The sequence below is a fragment of the Rhipicephalus microplus genome, chromosome 4, assembly GCF_043290135.1.
Source record: "Rhipicephalus microplus isolate Deutch F79 chromosome 4, USDA_Rmic, whole genome shotgun sequence".
Classification (NCBI taxonomy): domain Eukaryota; kingdom Metazoa; phylum Arthropoda; class Arachnida; order Ixodida; family Ixodidae; genus Rhipicephalus; species Rhipicephalus microplus.
Window position 1 is genome coordinate 192899678 of NC_134703.1, and position 19678 is coordinate 192919355.

Below are 19678 nucleotides of genomic sequence, written 5' to 3' on the forward strand. Positions count from 1 at the left end.
GAGCAGTTGCAAATGCCTATATTTGTTTGATGCACAAGTGGCCTGTGCATGCGTTCATTTCGTATCATGTAATGCTCTTTGCTCACGCTGGCTTTAGCGCAGTGCTTTTGTGACGCAGTGAAGCTTGATAATATTTTAGTATTTGTCCTTTTGTTTGCCTGAAACGGACGTTGGCTTTACCGCAGTGCTTTTGCGATGCAGTTAAGCTTGATCAAATTTAATTATTTGTCTTTTTCTTTGCCTGAAACGGACGGGCCAAGATGCATATTTGGCCTGAGCATTCGCAAATGCTTATATTTGTTTGATGCACAAGTGGCCTGTGCATGCGTTCATTTCGTATCATGTAATGCTCTTCTGCTCACGCTGGCTTACCACAGTGCTTTTGCGATGCAGTGAAGCTTAATAATCTTTTGGTAATTGTCTATTTGTCTCCCTGAAACGAACGTGCCAAGATGCATATTTGGCCTGAGCAGTCGCAAATGCGTATATTTGTTTGATGCACAAGTGGCCTGTGCATGCGTTCATTTCGTATCATGTAATGCTCTTCTGCTCACGCTGGCTTTACCACAGTGCTGTCGCAATGCAGTGAAGCTTAATCATCTTTTAGTAATTGTTTTTTTGTCTCTCTGAAACGGACATGCCAAGATGCATATTTGGCCTGAGCAGTCGCAAATGCTTATATTTGTTTGATGCACAAGTGGCCTGTGCATGCGTTCTTTCGTATAATGTAACGCTTTTTTGCTCACGCTGGCTTTACCGCAGTGCATTTGCGTTTCAGTGAAGCTTGATCATAATTAAATATTTGTCCTTTTGTTTGCCAGAAACGGACGTGCCAAGATGCATAATTGGCCTGAGCAGTCGCAAATGCTCATAATGTTTGATGCACAAGTGGCCTGTGCATGCGTTCATTTCGTATCATGTCATGCTCATCTGCTCACGCTGGCTTTGCCGCAGTGCTGTCGCAATGCAGTGAAGCTTATTCATCTTTTGGTAATTGTTTTTTTGTCTCCCTGAATCGGACATGCCAAGATGCATATTTGGCCTGAGCAGTCGCAAATGCTTATATTTGTTTGATGCACAAGCGGCCTGGGCATGCGTTCATTTCGTATCATGTAATGCTCTTGTGCTAACGCTGGCTTTACCGCAGGGCTTGTGCGATGTACGAAAGCTTGATCATATTTTAGTATTTGTTCTTTTGTTTGCCTGCAACAGACGTGCCAAGATGCATATTTGGCCTCAGCACTCGCAAATGCTTATATTTGTTTGATGCACAAGTGGCCTGTGGATTCGTTCATTTCGTATCCTGTAATGCTCTTCTGCTCACCTTGGCTTTACCGCAGTGCTTTCGCGATGCGTGAAGCTTAATCATCTTTTGGTAATTGTCTTTTTGTTCCCTGAAACGGTCGTGCCAAGATGCATATTTAACCTAAGCAGTCGCAAATGCCTATATTTGTTTGATGCACAAGTGGCCTGTGCATGCGTTCATTTCGTATCATGTATTTCTCTTCTGCTCACACTGGCTTTACTGGAGTGCTTCTGCGATGCATTAGAGCTTGATCATATTTTAGTATTTGTTCTTTTGTTTGCCTGAAACAGACGTTCAAGATGCATATTTGGCCTGAGCAGTCGCAAATGCTTATAATTGTTTGATGCACAAGTGGCCTGTGCATGGGTTCTTTTCGTAAGATGTAATGCTCTTCTGCTCACGCTGGCTTTACCACAGTGCTTTCGCGATGCAGTGAAGCTTAATCATCTTTTGGTAATTGTCTATTTGTCTCCCTGAAACGAAGGTGCCAAGATGCATATATGGCCTGAACAGTCGCAAATGCTTATATTTGATGCACAAGTGGCCTGTGCATGCGTTCATTTCGTAACAAGTAGTGCTCTTCAGCTCACGCTGGCTTTACCGCAGTGCTTTCGCGATGCAGTGAAGCTAAATCATCTTTTGGTACTTGTCTTTTTGTCTACCTGAAACAGAAGTGCCAAGATGCATATTTAGCCTGAGCAGTCGCAAAGGCTTATATTTGTTTGATGCACAAGCGGTCTGTGCATGCGTTCATTTCGTATTATGTAATACTCTTCTGCTCACGCTGGCTTTAACGCAGTGCTGTCGCAATGCAGTGAAGCTTAATCATCTTTTGGTAATTGTTTTTATGTCTCTCTGAAACGGACATGCCAAGATGCATTTTTGGCCTGAGCAGTCGCAAGTGCTTATATTTGTTTGATGCACAAGTGGCCTGTGCATGCATTCATTTCGTATCAAGTAGTGCTCTTCTGCTCATGCTGGCTTTACCGCAGTGCTTTCGCGATGCAGTGAAGCTAAATCATCTTTTGGTACTTGTCTTTTTGTCTACGTGAAACGGAAGTGCCAAGATGCATATTTGGCCTGAGCAGTGGCAAATGCTTATAATGTTTGATGCACAAGTGGCCTGTGCATGCGTTCATTTCGTATCATGTCATGCTCCTCTGCTCACGCTGGCTTTGCCGCAGTGCTGTCGCAATGCAGTGAAGCTTATTTATCTTTTGGTAATTGTTTTTTTGTCTCCTTGAATCGGACATGCCAAGATGCATATTTGGCCTGAGCAGTGGCAAATGCTTATATTTGTTTGATGCACAAGTGCCCTGTGCATGCGTTCATTTCGTATCAAGTAATGCTCTTCTGCTCACGCTGGCATACCGCTGTGCTTTTGCGATGCAGTGAAGCTTAATCATATTTAAGTATTTGTCCTTTTGTTTGCCTGAAACGGACGTGCCAAGGTGCATATTTGGCCTGAGCAGTTGCAAATGCCTATATTTGTTTGATGCACAAGTGGCCTGTGCATGCGTTCATTTCGTATCATGTAATGCTCTTTGCTCACGCTGGCTTTAGCGCAGTGCTTTTGCGACGCAGTGAAGCTTGATAATATTTTAGTATTTGTCCTTTTGTTTGCCTGAAACGGACGTTGGCTTTACCGCAGTGCTTTTGCGATGCAGTTAAGCTTGATCAAATTTAATTATTTGTCTTTTTCTTTGCCTGAAACGGACGGGCCAAGATGCATATTTGGCCTGAGCATTCGCAAATGCTTATATTTGTTTGATGCACAAGTGGCCTGTGCATGCGTTCATTTCGTATCATGTAATGCTCTTCTGCTCACGCTGGCTTACCACAGTGCTTTTGCGATGCAGTGAAGCTTAATAATCTTTTGGTAATTGTCTATTTGTCTCCCTGAAACGAACGTGCCAAGATGCATATTTGGCCTGAGCAGTCGCAAATGCGTATATTTGTTTGATGCACAAGTGGCCTGTGCATGCGTTCATTTCGTATCATGTAATGCTCTTCTGCTCACGCTGGCTTTACCACAGTGCTGTCGCAATGCAGTGAAGCTTAATCATCTTTTAGTAATTGTTTTTTTGTCTCTCTGAAACGGACATGCCAAGATGCATATTTGGCCTGAGCAGTCGCAAATGCTTATATTTGTTTGATGCACAAGTGGCCTGTGCATGCGTTCTTTCGTATAATGTAACGCTTTTTTGCTCACGCTGGCTTTACCGCAGTGCATTTGCGTTTCAGTGAAGCTTGATCATAATTAAATATTTGTCCTTTTGTTTGCCAGAAACGGACGTGCCAAGATGCATAATTGGCCTGAGCAGTCGCAAATGCTCATAATGTTTGATGCACAAGTGGCCTGTGCATGCGTTCATTTCGTATCATGTCATGCTCATCTGCTCACGCTGGCTTTGCCGCAGTGCTGTCGCAATGCAGTGAAGCTCATTCATCTTTTGGTAATTGTTTTTTTGTCTCCCTGAATCGGACATGCCAAGATGCATATTTGGCCTGAGCAGTCGCAAATGCTTATATTTGTTTGATGCACAAGCGGCCTGGGCATGCGTTCATTTCGTATCATGTAATGCTCTTGTGCTAACGCTGGCTTTACCGCAGGGCTTGTGCGATGTACGAAAGCTTGATCATATTTTAGTATTTGTTCTTTTGTTTGCCTGCAACAGACGTGCCAAGATGCATATTTGGCCTCAGCACTCGCAAATGCTTATATTTGTTTGATGCACAAGTGGCCTGTGGATGCGTTCATTTCGTATCCTGTAATGCTCTTCTGCTCACCTTGGCTTTACCGCAGTGCTTTCGCGATGCGTGAAGCTTAATCATCTTTTGGTAATTGTCTTTTTGTTCCCTGAAACGGTCGTGCCAAGATGCATATTTAACCTAAGCAGTCGCAAATGCCTATATTTGTTTGATGCACAAGTGGCCTGTGCATGCGTTCATTTCGTATCATGTATTTCTCTTCTGCTCACACTGGCTTTACTGGAGTGCTTCTGCGATGCATTAGAGCTTGATCATATTTTAGTATTTGTTCTTTTGTTTGCCTGAAACAGACGTTCAAGATGCATATTTGGCCTGAGCAGTCGCAAATGCTTATAATTGTTTGATGCACAAGTGGCCTGTGCATGGGTTCTTTTCGTAAGATGTAATGCTCTTCTGCTCACGCTGGCTTTACCACAGTGCTTTCGCGATGCAGTGAAGCTTAATCATCTTTTGGTAATTGTCTATTTGTCTCCCTGAAACGAAGGTGCCAAGATGCATATATGGCCTGAACAGTCGCAAATGCTTATATTTGATGCACAAGTGGCCTGTGCATGCGTTCATTTCGTAACAAGTAGTGCTCTTCAGCTCACGCTGGCTTTACCGCAGTGCTTTCGCGATGCAGTGAAGCTAAATCATCTTTTGGTACTTGTCTTTTTGTCTACCTGAAACAGAAGTGCCAAGATGCATATTTAGCCTGAGCAGTCGCAAAGGCTTATATTTGTTTGATGCACAAGCGGTCTGTGCATGCGTTCATTTCGTATTATGTAATACTCTTCTGCTCACGCTGGCTTTAACGCAGTGCTGTCGCAATGCAGTGAAGCTTAATCATCTTTTGGTAATTGTTTTTATGTCTCTCTGAAACGGACATGCCAAGATGCATTTTTGGCCTGAGCAGTCGCAAGTGCTTATATTTGTTTGATGCACAAGTGGCCTGTGCATGCATTCATTTCGTATCAAGTAGTGCTCTTCTGCTCATGATGGCTTTACCGCAGTGCTTTCGCGATGCAGTGAAGCTAAATCATCTTTTGGTACTTGTCTTTTTGTCTACGTGAAACGGAAGTGCCAAGATGCATATTTGGCCTGAGCAGTGGCAAATGCTTATAATGTTTGATGCACAAGTGGCCTGTGCATGCGTTCATTTCGTATCATGTCATGCTCCTCTGCTCACGCTGGCTTTGCCGCAGTGCTGTCGCAATGCAGTGAAGCTTATTTATCTTTTGGTAATTGTTTTTTTGTCTCCTTGAATCGGACATGCCAAGATGCATATTTGGCCTGAGCAGTGGCAAATGCTTATATTTGTTTGATGCACAAGTGCCCTGTGCATGCGTTCATTTCGTATCAAGTAATGCTCTTCTGCTCACGCTGGCATACCGCTGTGCTTTTGCGATGCAGTGAAGCTTAATCATATTTAAGTATTTGTCCTTTTGTTTGCCTGAAACGGACGTGCCAAGGTGCATATTTGGCCTGAGCAGTTGCAAATGCCTATATTTGTTTGATGCACAAGTGGTCTGTGCATGCGTTCATTTCGTATCATGTAATGCTCTTTGCTCACGCTGGCTTTAGCGCAGTGCTTTTGCGACGCAGTGAAGCTTGATAATATTTTAGTATTTGTCCTTTTGTTTGCCTGAAACGGACGTTGGCTTTACCGCAGTGCTTTTGCGATGCAGTTAAGCTTGATCAAATTTAATTATTTGTCTTTTTGTTTGCCTGAAACGGACGGGCCAGATGCATATTTGGCCTGAGCATTCGCAAATGCTTATATTTGTTTGATGCACAAGTGGCCTGTGCATGCGTTCATTTCGTATCATGTAATGCTCTTCTGCTCACGCTGGCTTACCGCAGTGCTTTTGCGATGCAGTGAAGCTTAATCATCATTAAGTATTTGTCCTTTGTTTGCCTGAAACGGACGTGCCAAGATGCATATTCGGCCTGAGCTGTCGCAAATGCTTATATTTGTTTGATGCACAAGTGGCCTGGGCATGCGTTCATTTCGTATCCTGTAATGCTCTTTTGCTCACCTTGGCTTTACCGCAGTGCTGTCGCATTGCAGTGTAGCTTAATCATCTTTTAGTAATTGTTTTTTGTTTCTCTGAAACGGACATGCCAAGATGCATATTTGGCCTGAGCAGTCGCAAATGCTTATATTTGTTTGATGCACAAGTGGCCTGTGCATGCGTTCTTTCGTATAATGTAACGCTTTTTTGCTCACGCTGGCTTTACCGCAGTGCATTTGCGTTTCAGTGAAGCTTGATCATAATTAAATATTTGTCCTTTTGTTTGCCAGAAACGGACGTGCCAAGATGCATAATTGACCTGAGCAGTCGCAAATGCTCATAATGTTTGATGCACAAGTGGCCTGTGCATGCGTTCATTTCGTATCATGTCATGCTCATCTGCTCACGCTGGCTTTGCCGCAGTGCTGTCGCAATGCAGTGAAGCTTAATCATCTTTTAGTAATTGTTTTTTTGTCTCTCTGAAACGGACATGCCAAGATGCATATTTGGCCTGAGCAGTCGTAAATGCTTATATTTGTTTGATGCAGAAGTGGCCTGTGCATGCGTTCTTTCGTATAATGTAACGCTTTTTTGCTCACGCTGGCTTTACCGCAGTGCATTTGCGTTTCAGTGAAGCTTGATCATAATTAAATATTTGTCCTTTTGTTTGCCAGAAACGGACGTGCCAAGATGCATATTTGGCCTGAGCAGTCGCAAATGCTCATAATGTTTGATGCACAAGTGGCCTGTGCATGCGTTCATTTCGTATCATGTCATGCTCATCTGCTCACGCTGGCTTTGCCGCAGTGCTTTCGCAATGCAGTGAAGCTTATTCATCTTTTGGTAATTGTTTTTTTGTCTCCCTGAATCGGACATGCCAAGATGCATATTTGGTCTGAGCAGTCGCAAATGCTTGTATTTGTTTGATGCACAAGTGCCCTGTGCATGCGTTCATTTCGTATCACGTAATGCTGTTCTGCTCACGCTGGCATACCACAGTGCTTTTGCGATGCAGTGAAGCTTAATCATATTTAAGTATTTGTCCTTTTGTTTGCCTGAAACGGACGTGCCAAGATGCATATTTGGCCTGTGCAGTCGCAAATGCTTATATTTGTTTGATGCACAAGTGACCTGTGCATGCGTTCATTTCGTATCATGTAATGCTCTTTGCTCACGCAGGCTTTACCGCAGTGTTTTTGCAACGCGGTGAAGCTTGATAATATTTTAGTATTTGTCCTTTTGTTTGCCTGAAACAGACGTTGGCTTTACCGCAGTGCTTTTGCGATGCAATGAAGCTTCATCAAGTTTAATTATTTGTCCTTTTCTTTGCCTGAAACGGACGTGCCAAGATGCATACTTGGTCTGAGCAGTCGCAAATGCTTAAATTTGTTTGATGAACAAGTGGCCTGGGAATGCGTTCATTTCGTATCATGTATTTCTCTTCTGCTCACACTGGCTTTACTGGAGTGCTTCTGCGATGCATTAGAGCTTGATCATATTTTAGTATTTGTTCTTTTGTTTGCCTGAAACAGACGTTCAAGATGCATATTTGGCCTGAGCAGTCGCAAATGCTTATAATTGTTTGATGCACAAGTGGCCTGTGCATGGGTTCTTTTCGTAAGATGTAATGCTCTTCTGCTCACGCTGGCTTTACCACAGTGCTTTCGCGATGCAGTGAAGCTTAATCATCTTTTGGTAATTGTCTATTTGTCTCCCTGAAACGAAGGTGCCAAGATGCATATATGGCCTGAACAGTCGCAAATGCTTATATTTGATGCACAAGTGGCCTGTGCATGCGTTCATTTCGTAACAAGTAGTGCTCTTCAGCTCACGCTGGCTTTACCGCAGTGCTTTCGCGATGCAGTGAAGCTAAATCATCTTTTGGTACTTGTCTTTTTGTCTACCTGAAACAGAAGTGCCAAGATGCATATTTAGCCTGAGCAGTCGCAAAGGCTTATATTTGTTTGATGCACAAGCGGTCTGTGCATGCGTTCATTTCGTATTATGTAATACTCTTCTGCTCACGCTGGCTTTAACGCAGTGCTGTCGCAATGCAGTGAAGCTTAATCATCTTTTGGTAATTGTTTTTATGTCTCTCTGAAACGGACATGCCAAGATGCATTTTTGGCCTGAGCAGTCGCAAGTGCTTATATTTGTTTGATGCACAAGTGGCCTGTGCATGCATTCATTTCGTATCAAGTAGTGCTCTTCTGCTCATGCTGGCTTTACCGCAGTGCTTTCGCGATGCAGTGAAGCTAAATCATCTTTTGGTACTTGTCTTTTTGTCTACGTGAAACGGAAGTGCCAAGATGCATATTTGGCCTGAGCAGTGGCAAATGCTTATAATGTTTGATGCACAAGTGGCCTGTGCATGCGTTCATTTCGTATCATGTCATGCTCCTCTGCTCACGCTGGCTTTGCCGCAGTGCTGTCGCAATGCAGTGAAGCTTATTTATCTTTTGGTAATTGTTTTTTTGTCTCCTTGAATCGGACATGCCAAGATGCATATTTGGCCTGAGCAGTGGCAAATGCTTATATTTGTTTGATGCACAAGTGCCCTGTGCATGCGTTCATTTCGTATCAAGTAATGCTCTTCTGCTCACGCTGGCATACCGCTGTGCTTTTGCGATGCAGTGAAGCTTAATCATATTTAAGTATTTGTCCTTTTGTTTGCCTGAAACGGACGTGCCAAGGTGCATATTTGGCCTGAGCAGTTGCAAATGCCTATATTTGTTTGATGCACAAGTGGCCTGTGCATGCGTTCATTTCGTATCATGTAATGCTCTTTGCTCACGCTGGCTTTAGCGCAGTGCTTTTGCGACGCAGTGAAGCTTGATAATATTTTAGTATTTGTCCTTTTGTTTGCCTGAAACGGACGTTGGCTTTACCGCAGTGCTTTTGCGATGCAGTTAAGCTTGATCAAATTTAATTATTTGTCTTTTTCTTTGCCTGAAACGGACGGGCCAAGATGCATATTTGGCCTGAGCATTCGCAAATGCTTATATTTGTTTGATGCACAAGTGGCCTGTGCATGCGTTCATTTCGTATCATGTAATGCTCTTCTGCTCACGCTGGCTTACCACAGTGCTTTTGCGATGCAGTGAAGCTTAATAATCTTTTGGTAATTGTCTATTTGTCTCCCTGAAACGAACGTGCCAAGATGCATATTTGGCCTGAGCAGTCGCAAATGCGTATATTTGTTTGATGCACAAGTGGCCTGTGCATGCGTTCATTTCGTATCATGTAATGCTCTTCTGCTCACGCTGGCTTTACCACAGTGCTGTCGCAATGCAGTGAAGCTTAATCATCTTTTAGTAATTGTTTTTTTGTCTCTCTGAAACGGACATGCCAAGATGCATATTTGGCCTGAGCAGTCGCAAATGCTTATATTTGTTTGATGCACAAGTGGCCTGTGCATGCGTTCTTTCGTATAATGTAACGCTTTTTTGCTCACGCTGGCTTTACCGCAGTGCATTTGCGTTTCAGTGAAGCTTGATCATAATTAAATATTTGTCCTTTTGTTTGCCAGAAACGGACGTGCCAAGATGCATAATTGACCTGAGCAGTCGCAAATGCTCATAATGTTTGATGCACAAGTGGCCTGTGCATGCGTTCATTTCGTATCATGTCATGCTCATCTGCTCACGCTGGCTTTGCCGCAGTGCTGTCGCAATGCAGTGAAGCTTAATCATCTTTTAGTAATTGTTTTTTTGTCTCTCTGAAACGGACATGCCAAGATGCATATTTGGCCTGAGCAGTCGTAAATGCTTATATTTGTTTGATGCAGAAGTGGCCTGTGCATGCGTTCTTTCGTATAATGTAACGCTTTTTTGCTCACGCTGGCTTTACCGCAGTGCATTTGCGTTTCAGTGAAGCTTGATCATAATTAAATATTTGTCCTTTTGTTTGCCAGAAACGGACGTGCCAAGATGCATATTTGGCCTGAGCAGTCGCAAATGCTCATAATGTTTGATGCACAAGTGGCCTGTGCATGCGTTCATTTCGTATCATGTCATGCTCATCTGCTCACGCTGGCTTTGCCGCAGTGCTTTCGCAATGCAGTGAAGCTTATTCATCTTTTGGTAATTGTTTTTTTGTCTCCCTGAATCGGACATGCCAAGATGCATATTTGGTCTGAGCAGTCGCAAATGCTTGTATTTGTTTGATGCACAAGTGCCCTGTGCATGCGTTCATTTCGTATCACGTAATGCTGTTCTGCTCACGCTGGCATACCACAGTGCTTTTGCGATGCAGTGAAGCTTAATCATATTTAAGTATTTGTCCTTTTGTTTGCCTGAAACGGACGTGCCAAGATGCATATTTGGCCTGTGCAGTCGCAAATGCTTATATTTGTTTGATGCACAAGTGACCTGTGCATGCGTTCATTTCGTATCATGTAATGCTCTTTGCTCACGCAGGCTTTACCGCAGTGTTTTTGCAACGCGGTGAAGCTTGATAATATTTTAGTATTTGTCCTTTTGTTTGCCTGAAACAGACGTTGGCTTTACCGCAGTGCTTTTGCGATGCAATGAAGCTTCATCAAGTTTAATTATTTGTCCTTTTCTTTGCCTGAAACGGACGTGCCAAGATGCATACTTGGTCTGAGCAGTCGCAAATGCTTAAATTTGTTTGATGAACAAGTGGCCTGGGAATGCGTTCATTTCGTATCATGTATTTCTCTTCTGCTCACACTGGCTTTACTGGAGTGCTTCTGCGATGCATTAGAGCTTGATCATATTTTAGTATTTGTTCTTTTGTTTGCCTGAAACAGACGTTCAAGATGCATATTTGGCCTGAGCAGTCGCAAATGCTTATAATTGTTTGATGCACAAGTGGCCTGTGCATGGGTTCTTTTCGTAAGATGTAATGCTCTTCTGCTCACGCTGGCTTTACCACAGTGCTTTCGCGATGCAGTGAAGCTTAATCATCTTTTGGTAATTGTCTATTTGTCTCCCTGAAACGAAGGTGCCAAGATGCATATATGGCCTGAACAGTCGCAAATGCTTATATTTGATGCACAAGTGGCCTGTGCATGCGTTCATTTCGTAACAAGTAGTGCTCTTCAGCTCACGCTGGCTTTACCGCAGTGCTTTCGCGATGCAGTGAAGCTAAATCATCTTTTGGTACTTGTCTTTTTGTCTACCTGAAACAGAAGTGCCAAGATGCATATTTAGCCTGAGCAGTCGCAAAGGCTTATATTTGTTTGATGCACAAGCGGTCTGTGCATGCGTTCATTTCGTATTATGTAATACTCTTCTGCTCACGCTGGCTTTAACGCAGTGCTGTCGCAATGCAGTGAAGCTTAATCATCTTTTGGTAATTGTTTTTATGTCTCTCTGAAACGGACATGCCAAGATGCATTTTTGGCCTGAGCAGTCGCAAGTGCTTATATTTGTTTGATGCACAAGTGGCCTGTGCATGCATTCATTTCGTATCAAGTAGTGCTCTTCTGCTCATGCTGGCTTTACCGCAGTGCTTTCGCGATGCAGTGAAGCTAAATCATCTTTTGGTACTTGTCTTTTTGTCTACGTGAAACGGAAGTGCCAAGATGCATATTTGGCCTGAGCAGTGGCAAATGCTTATAATGTTTGATGCACAAGTGGCCTGTGCATGCGTTCATTTCGTATCATGTCATGCTCCTCTGCTCACGCTGGCTTTGCCGCAGTGCTGTCGCAATGCAGTGAAGCTTATTTATCTTTTGGTAATTGTTTTTTTGTCTCCTTGAATCGGACATGCCAAGATGCATATTTGGCCTGAGCAGTGGCAAATGCTTATATTTGTTTGATGCACAAGTGCCCTGTGCATGCGTTCATTTCGTATCAAGTAATGCTCTTCTGCTCACGCTGGCATACCGCTGTGCTTTTGCGATGCAGTGAAGCTTAATCATATTTAAGTATTTGTCCTTTTGTTTGCCTGAAACGGACGTGCCAAGGTGCATATTTGGCCTGAGCAGTTGCAAATGCCTATATTTGTTTGATGCACAAGTGGCCTGTGCATGCGTTCATTTCGTATCATGTAATGCTCTTTGCTCACGCTGGCTTTAGCGCAGTGCTTTTGCGACGCAGTGAAGCTTGATAATATTTTAGTATTTGTCCTTTTGTTTGCCTGAAACGGACGTTGGCTTTACCGCAGTGCTTTTGCGATGCAGTTAAGCTTGATCAAATTTAATTATTTGTCTTTTTCTTTGCCTGAAACGGACGGGCCAAGATGCATATTTGGCCTGAGCATTCGCAAATGCTTATATTTGTTTGATGCACAAGTGGCCTGTGCATGCGTTCATTTCGTATCATGTAATGCTCTTCTGCTCACGCTGGCTTACCACAGTGCTTTTGCGATGCAGTGAAGCTTAATAATCTTTTGGTAATTGTCTATTTGTCTCCCTGAAACGAACGTGCCAAGATGCATATTTGGCCTGAGCAGTCGCAAATGCGTATATTTGTTTGATGCACAAGTGGCCTGTGCATGCGTTCATTTCGTATCATGTAATGCTCTTCTGCTCACGCTGGCTTTACCACAGTGCTGTCGCAATGCAGTGAAGCTTAATCATCTTTTAGTAATTGTTTTTTTGTCTCTCTGAAACGGACATGCCAAGATGCATATTTGGCCTGAGCAGTCGCAAATGCTTATATTTGTTTGATGCACAAATGGCCTGTGCATGCGTTCTTTCGTATAATGTAACGCTTTTTTGCTCACGCTGGCTTTACCGCAGTGCATTTGCGTTTCAGTGAAGCTTGATCATAATTAAATATTTGTCCTTTTGTTTGCCAGAAACGGACGTGCCAAGATGCATAATTGGCCTGAGCAGTCGCAAATGCTCATAATGTTTGATGCACAAGTGGCCTGTGCATGCGTTCATTTCGTATCATGTCATGCTCATCTGCTCACGCTGGCTTTGCCGCAGTGCTGTCGCAATGCAGTGAAGCTTATTCATCTTTTGGTAATTGTTTTTTTGTCTCCCTGAATCGGACATGCCAAGATGCATATTTGGCCTGAGCAGTCGCAAATGCTTATATTTGTTTGATGCACAAGCGGCCTGGGCATGCGTTCATTTCGTATCATGTAATGCTCTTGTGCTAACGCTGGCTTTACCGCAGGGCTTGTGCGATGTACGAAAGCTTGATCATATTTTAGTATTTGTTCTTTTGTTTGCCTGCAACAGACGTGCCAAGATGCATATTTGGCCTCAGCACTCGCAAATGCTTATATTTGTTTGATGCACAAGTGGCCTGTGGATGCGTTCATTTCGTATCCTGTAATGCTCTTCTGCTCACCTTGGCTTTACCGCAGTGCTTTCGCGATGCGTGAAGCTTAATCATCTTTTGGTAATTGTCTTTTTGTTCCCTGAAACGGTCGTGCCAAGATGCATATTTAACCTAAGCAGTCGCAAATGCCTATATTTGTTTGATGCACAAGTGGCCTGTGCATGCGTTCATTTCGTATCATGTATTTCTCTTCTGCTCACACTGGCTTTACTGGAGTGCTTCTGCGATGCATTAGAGCTTGATCATATTTTAGTATTTGTTCTTTTGTTTGCCTGAAACAGACGTTCAAGATGCATATTTGGCCTGAGCAGTCGCAAATGCTTATAATTGTTTGATGCACAAGTGGCCTGTGCATGGGTTCTTTTCGTAAGATGTAATGCTCTTCTGCTCACGCTGGCTTTACCACAGTGCTTTCGCGATGCAGTGAAGCTTAATCATCTTTTGGTAATTGTCTATTTGTCTCCCTGAAACGAAGGTGCCAAGATGCATATATGGCCTGAACAGTCGCAAATGCTTATATTTGATGCACAAGTGGCCTGTGCATGCGTTCATTTCGTAACAAGTAGTGCTCTTCAGCTCACGCTGGCTTTACCGCAGTGCTTTCGCGATGCAGTGAAGCTAAATCATCTTTTGGTACTTGTCTTTTTGTCTACCTGAAACAGAAGTGCCAAGATGCATATTTAGCCTGAGCAGTCGCAAAGGCTTATATTTGTTTGATGCACAAGCGGTCTGTGCATGCGTTCATTTCGTATTATGTAATACTCTTCTGCTCACGCTGGCTTTAACGCAGTGCTGTCGCAATGCAGTGAAGCTTAATCATCTTTTGGTAATTGTTTTTATGTCTCTCTGAAACGGACATGCCAAGATGCATTTTTGGCCTGAGCAGTCGCAAGTGCTTATATTTGTTTGATGCACAAGTGGCCTGTGCATGCATTCATTTCGTATCAAGTAGTGCTCTTCTGCTCATGCTGGCTTTACCGCAGTGCTTTCGCGATGCAGTGAAGCTAAATCATCTTTTGGTACTTGTCTTTTTGTCTACGTGAAACGGAAGTGCCAAGATGCATATTTGGCCTGAGCAGTGGCAAATGCTTATAATGTTTGATGCACAAGTGGCCTGTGCATGCGTTCATTTCGTATCATGTCATGCTCCTCTGCTCACGCTGGCTTTGCCGCAGTGCTGTCGCAATGCAGTGAAGCTTATTTATCTTTTGGTAATTGTTTTTTTGTCTCCTTGAATCGGACATGCCAAGATGCATATTTGGCCTGAGCAGTGGCAAATGCTTATATTTGTTTGATGCACAAGTGCCCTGTGCATGCGTTCATTTCGTATCAAGTAATGCTCTTCTGCTCACGCTGGCATACCGCTGTGCTTTTGCGATGCAGTGAAGCTTAATCATATTTAAGTATTTGTCCTTTTGTTTGCCTGAAACGGACGTGCCAAGGTGCATATTTGGCCTGAGCAGTTGCAAATGCCTATATTTCTTTGATGCACAAGTGGCCTGTGCATGCGTTCATTTCGTATCATGTAATGCTCTTTGCTCACGCTGGCTTTAGCGCAGTGCTTTTGCGACGCAGTGAAGCTTGATAATATTTTAGTATTTGTCCTTTTGTTTGCCTGAAACGGACGTTGGCTTTACCGCAGTGCTTTTGCGATGCAGTTAAGCTTGATCAAATTTAATTATTTGTCTTTTTCTTTGCCTGAAACGGACGGGCCAAGATGCATATTTGGCCTGAGCATTCGCAAATGCTTATATTTGTTTGATGCACAAGTGGCCTGTGCATGCGTTCATTTCGTATCATGTAATGCTCTTCTGCTCACGCTGGCTTACCACAGTGCTTTTGCGATGCAGTGAAGCTTAATAATCTTTTGGTAATTGTCTATTTGTCTCCCTGAAACGAACGTGCCAAGATGCATATTTGGCCTGAGCAGTCGCAAATGCGTATATTTGTTTGATGCACAAGTGGCCTGTGCATGCGTTCATTTCGTATCATGTAATGCTCTTCTGCTCACGCTGGCTTTACCACAGTGCTGTCGCAATGCAGTGAAGCTTAATAATCTTTTAGTAATTGTTTTTTTGTCTCTCTGAAACGGACATGCCAAGATGCATATTTGGCCTGAGCAGTCGCAAATGCTTATATTTGTTTGATGCACAAGTGGCCTGTGCATGCGTTCTTTCGTATAATGTAACGCTTTTTTGCTCACGCTGGCTTTACCGCAGTGCATTTGCGTTTCAGTGAAGCTTGATCATAATTAAATATTTGTCCTTTTGTTTGCCAGAAACGGACGTGCCAAGATGCATAATTGGCCTGAGCAGTCGCAAATGCTCATAATGTTTGATGCACAAGTGGCCTGTGCATGCGTTCATTTCGTATCATGTCATGCTCATCTGCTCACGCTGGCTTTGCCGCAGTGCTGTCGCAATGCAGTGAAGCTTATTCATCTTTTGGTAATTGTTTTTTTGTCTCCCTGAATCGGACATGCCAAGATGCATATTTGGCCTGAGCAGTCGCAAATGCTTATATTTGTTTGATGCACAAGCGGCCTGGGCATGCGTTCATTTCGTATCATGTAATGCTCTTGTGCTAACGCTGGCTTTACCGGAGGGCTTGTGCGATGTACGAAAGCTTGATCATATTTTAGTATTTGTTCTTTTGTTTGCCTGCAACAGACGTGCCAAGATGCATATTTGGCCTCAGCACTCGCAAATGCTTATATTTGTTTGATGCACAAGTGGCCTGTGGATGCGTTCATTTCGTATCCTGTAATGCTCTTCTGCTCACCTTGGCTTTACCGCAGTGCTTTCGCGATGCGTGAAGCTTAATCATCTTTTGGTAATTGTCTTTTTGTTCCCTGAAACGGTCGTGCCAAGATGCATATTTAACCTAAGCAGTCGCAAATGCCTATATTTGTTTGATGCACAAGTGGCCTGTGCATGCGTTCATTTCGTATCATGTAATGCTCTTTGCTCACGCTGGTTTTAGCACAGTGCTTTTGCGACGCAGTGAAGCTTGATAATATTTTAGTATTTGTCCTTTTGTTTCCCTGAAACGGACGTTGGCTTTACCGCAGTGCTTTTGCGATGCAGTGTAGCTTAATCATCTTTTAGTAATTGTTTTTTTGTCTCTCTGAAACGGACATGCCAAGATGCATATTTGGCCTGAGCAGTCGCAAATGCTTATATTTGTTTGATGCACAAGTGACCTGTGCATGCGTTCTTTCGTATAATGTAACGCTTTTTTGCTCACGCTGGCTTTACCGCAGTGCATTTGCGTTTCAGTGAAGCTTGATCATAATTAAATATTTGTCCTTTTGTTTGCCAGAAACGGACGTGCCAAGATGCATATTTGGCCTGAGCAGTGGCAAATGCTTATAATGTTTGATGCACAAGTGGCCTGTGCATGCGTTCATTTCGTATCATGTCATGCTCATCTGCTCACGCTGGCTTTGCCGCAGTGCTGTCGCAATGCTGTGAAGCTTATTCATCTTTTAGTAATTGTTTTTTTGTCTCCCTGAATCGGACATGCCAAGATGCATATTTGGCCTGAGCAGTCGCAAATGCTTATAGTTGTTTGATGCACAAGTGCCCTGTGCATGCGTTCATTTCGTATCACGTAATGCTCTTCTGCTCACGCTGGCATACCGCAGTGCTTTTGCGATGCAGTGAAGCTTAATCATATTTAAGTATTTGTCCTTTTGTTTGCCTGAAACGGACGTGCCAAGATGCATATTTGGCCTGAGCAGTCGCAAATGCTTATATTTGTTTGATGCACAAGTGACCTGTGCATGCGTTCATTTCGTATCAAGTAATGCTCTTTGCTCACGCAGGCTTTACCGCAGTGTTTTTGCGACGTGGTGAAGCTTGATAATATTTAAGTATTTGTCCTTTTGTTTGCCTGAAACAGACGTTGGCTTTACCGCAGTGCTTTTGCGATGCAATGAAGCTTCATCAAGTTTAATTATTTGTCCTTTTCTTTGCCTGAAACGGACGTGCCAAGATGCATATTTGGTCTGAGCAGTCGCAAATGCTTAAATTTGTTTGATGAACAAGTGGCCTGGGCATGCGTTCATTTCGTATCATGTAATGCTCTTCTGCTCACACTGGCTTTACTGGAGTGCTTCTGCGATGCATTAGAGCTTGATCATATTTTAGTATTTGTTCTTTTGTTTGCCTGAAACAGACGTTCAAGATGCATATTTGGCCTGAGCGGTCGCAAATGCTTATAATTGTTTGATGCACAAGTGGCCTGTGCATGGGTTCTTTTCGTAAGATGTAATGCTCTTCTGCTCACGCTGGCTTACCACAGTGCTTTTGCGATGCAGTGAAGCTTAATAATCTTTTGGTAATTGTCTATTTGTCTCCCTGAAACGAACGTGCCAAGATGCATATTTGGCCTGAGCATTCGCAAATGCTTATATTTGTTTGATGCACAAGTGGCCTGTGCATGCGTTCATTTCGTATCATGTAATGCTCTTCTGCTCACGCTGGCTTACCACAGTGCTTTTGCGATGCAGTGAAGCTTAATAATCTTTTGGTAATTGTCTATTTGTCTCCCTGAAACGAACGTGCCAAGATGCATATTTGGCCTGAGCAGTCGCAAATGCGTATATTTGTTTGATGCACAAGTGGCCTGTGCATGCGTTCATTTCGTATCATGTAATGCTCTTCTGCTCACGCTGGTTTTACCACAGTGCTGTCGCAATGCAGTGAAGCTTAATCATCTTTTAGTAATTGTTTTTTTGTCTCTCTGAAACGGACATGCCAAGATGCATATTTGGCCTGAGCAGTCGCAAATGCTTATATTTGTTTGATGCACAAGTGGCCTGTGCATGCGTTCTTTCGTATAATGTAACGCTTTTTTGCTCACGCTGGCTTTACCGCAGTGCATTTGCGTTTCAGTGAAGCTTGATCATAATTAAATATTTGTCCTTTTGTTTGCCAGAAACGGACGTGCCAAGATGCATAATTGGCCTGAGCAGTCGCAAATGCTCATAATGTTTGATGCACAAGTGGCCTGTGCATGCGTTCATTTCGTATCATGTCATGCTCATCTGCTCACGCTGGCTTTGCCGCAGTGCTGTCGCAATGCAGTGAAGCTTATTCATCTTTTGGTAATTGTTTTTTTGTCTCCCTGAATCGGACATGCCAAGATGCATATTTGGCCTGAGCAGTCGCAAATGCTTATATTTGTTTGATGCACAAGCGGCCTGGGCATGCGTTCATTTCGTATCATGTATTGCTCTTGTGCTAACGTTGGCTTTACCGCAGGGCTTGTGCGATGTACGAAAGCTTGATCATATTTTAGTATTTGTTCTTTTGTTTGCCTGCAACAGACGTGCCAAGATGCATATTTGGCCTCAGCACTCGCAAATGCTTATATTTGTTTGATGCACAAGTGGCCTGTGGATGCGTTCATTTCGTATCCTGTAATGCTCTTCTGCTCACCTTGGCTTTACCGCAGTGCTTTCGCGATGCGTGAAGCTTAATCATCTTTTGGTAATTGTCTTTTTGTTCCCTGAAACGGTCGTGCCAAGATGCATATTTAACCTAAGCAGTCGCAAATGCTTATATTTGTTTGATGCACAAGAGGCCTGTGCATGCGTTCATTTCGTATTATGTAATACTCTTCTGCTCACGCTGGCTTTAACGCAGTGCTGTCGCAATGCAGTGAAGCTTAATCATCTTTTGGTAATTGTTTTTATGTCTCTCTGAAACTGACATGCCAAGATGCATACTTGGCCTGAGCAGTCGCAAATGCTTATATTTGTTTGATGCACAAGTGGCCTGTGCATGCATTCATTTCGTATCAAGTAGTGCTCGTCTGCTCACGCTGGCTTTAACGCAGTGCTTTCGCGATGCAGTGAAGCTAAATCATCTTTTGGTACTTGTCTTTTTGTCTACCTGAAACGGAAGTGCCAAGATGCATATTTGGCCTGAGCAGTGGCAAATGCTTATAATGTTTGATGCACAAGTGGCCTGTGCATGCGTTCATTTCGTATCATGTCATGCTCCTCTGCTCACGCTGGCTTTGCCGCAGTGCTGTCGCAATGCAGTGAAGCTTATTTATCTTTTGGTAATTGTTTTTTTGTCTCCTTGAATCGGACATGCCAAGATGCATATTTGGCCTGAGCAGTGGCAAATGCTTATATTTGTTTGATGCACAAGTGCCCTGTGCATGCGTTCATTTCGTATCATGTAATGCTCTTCTGCTCACGCTGGCATACCGCAGTGCTTTTGCGATGCAGTGAAGCTTAATCATATTTAAGTATTTGTCCTTTTGTTTGCCTGAAACGGACGTGCCAAGGTGCATATTTGGCCTGAGCAGTTGCAAATGCCTATATTTGT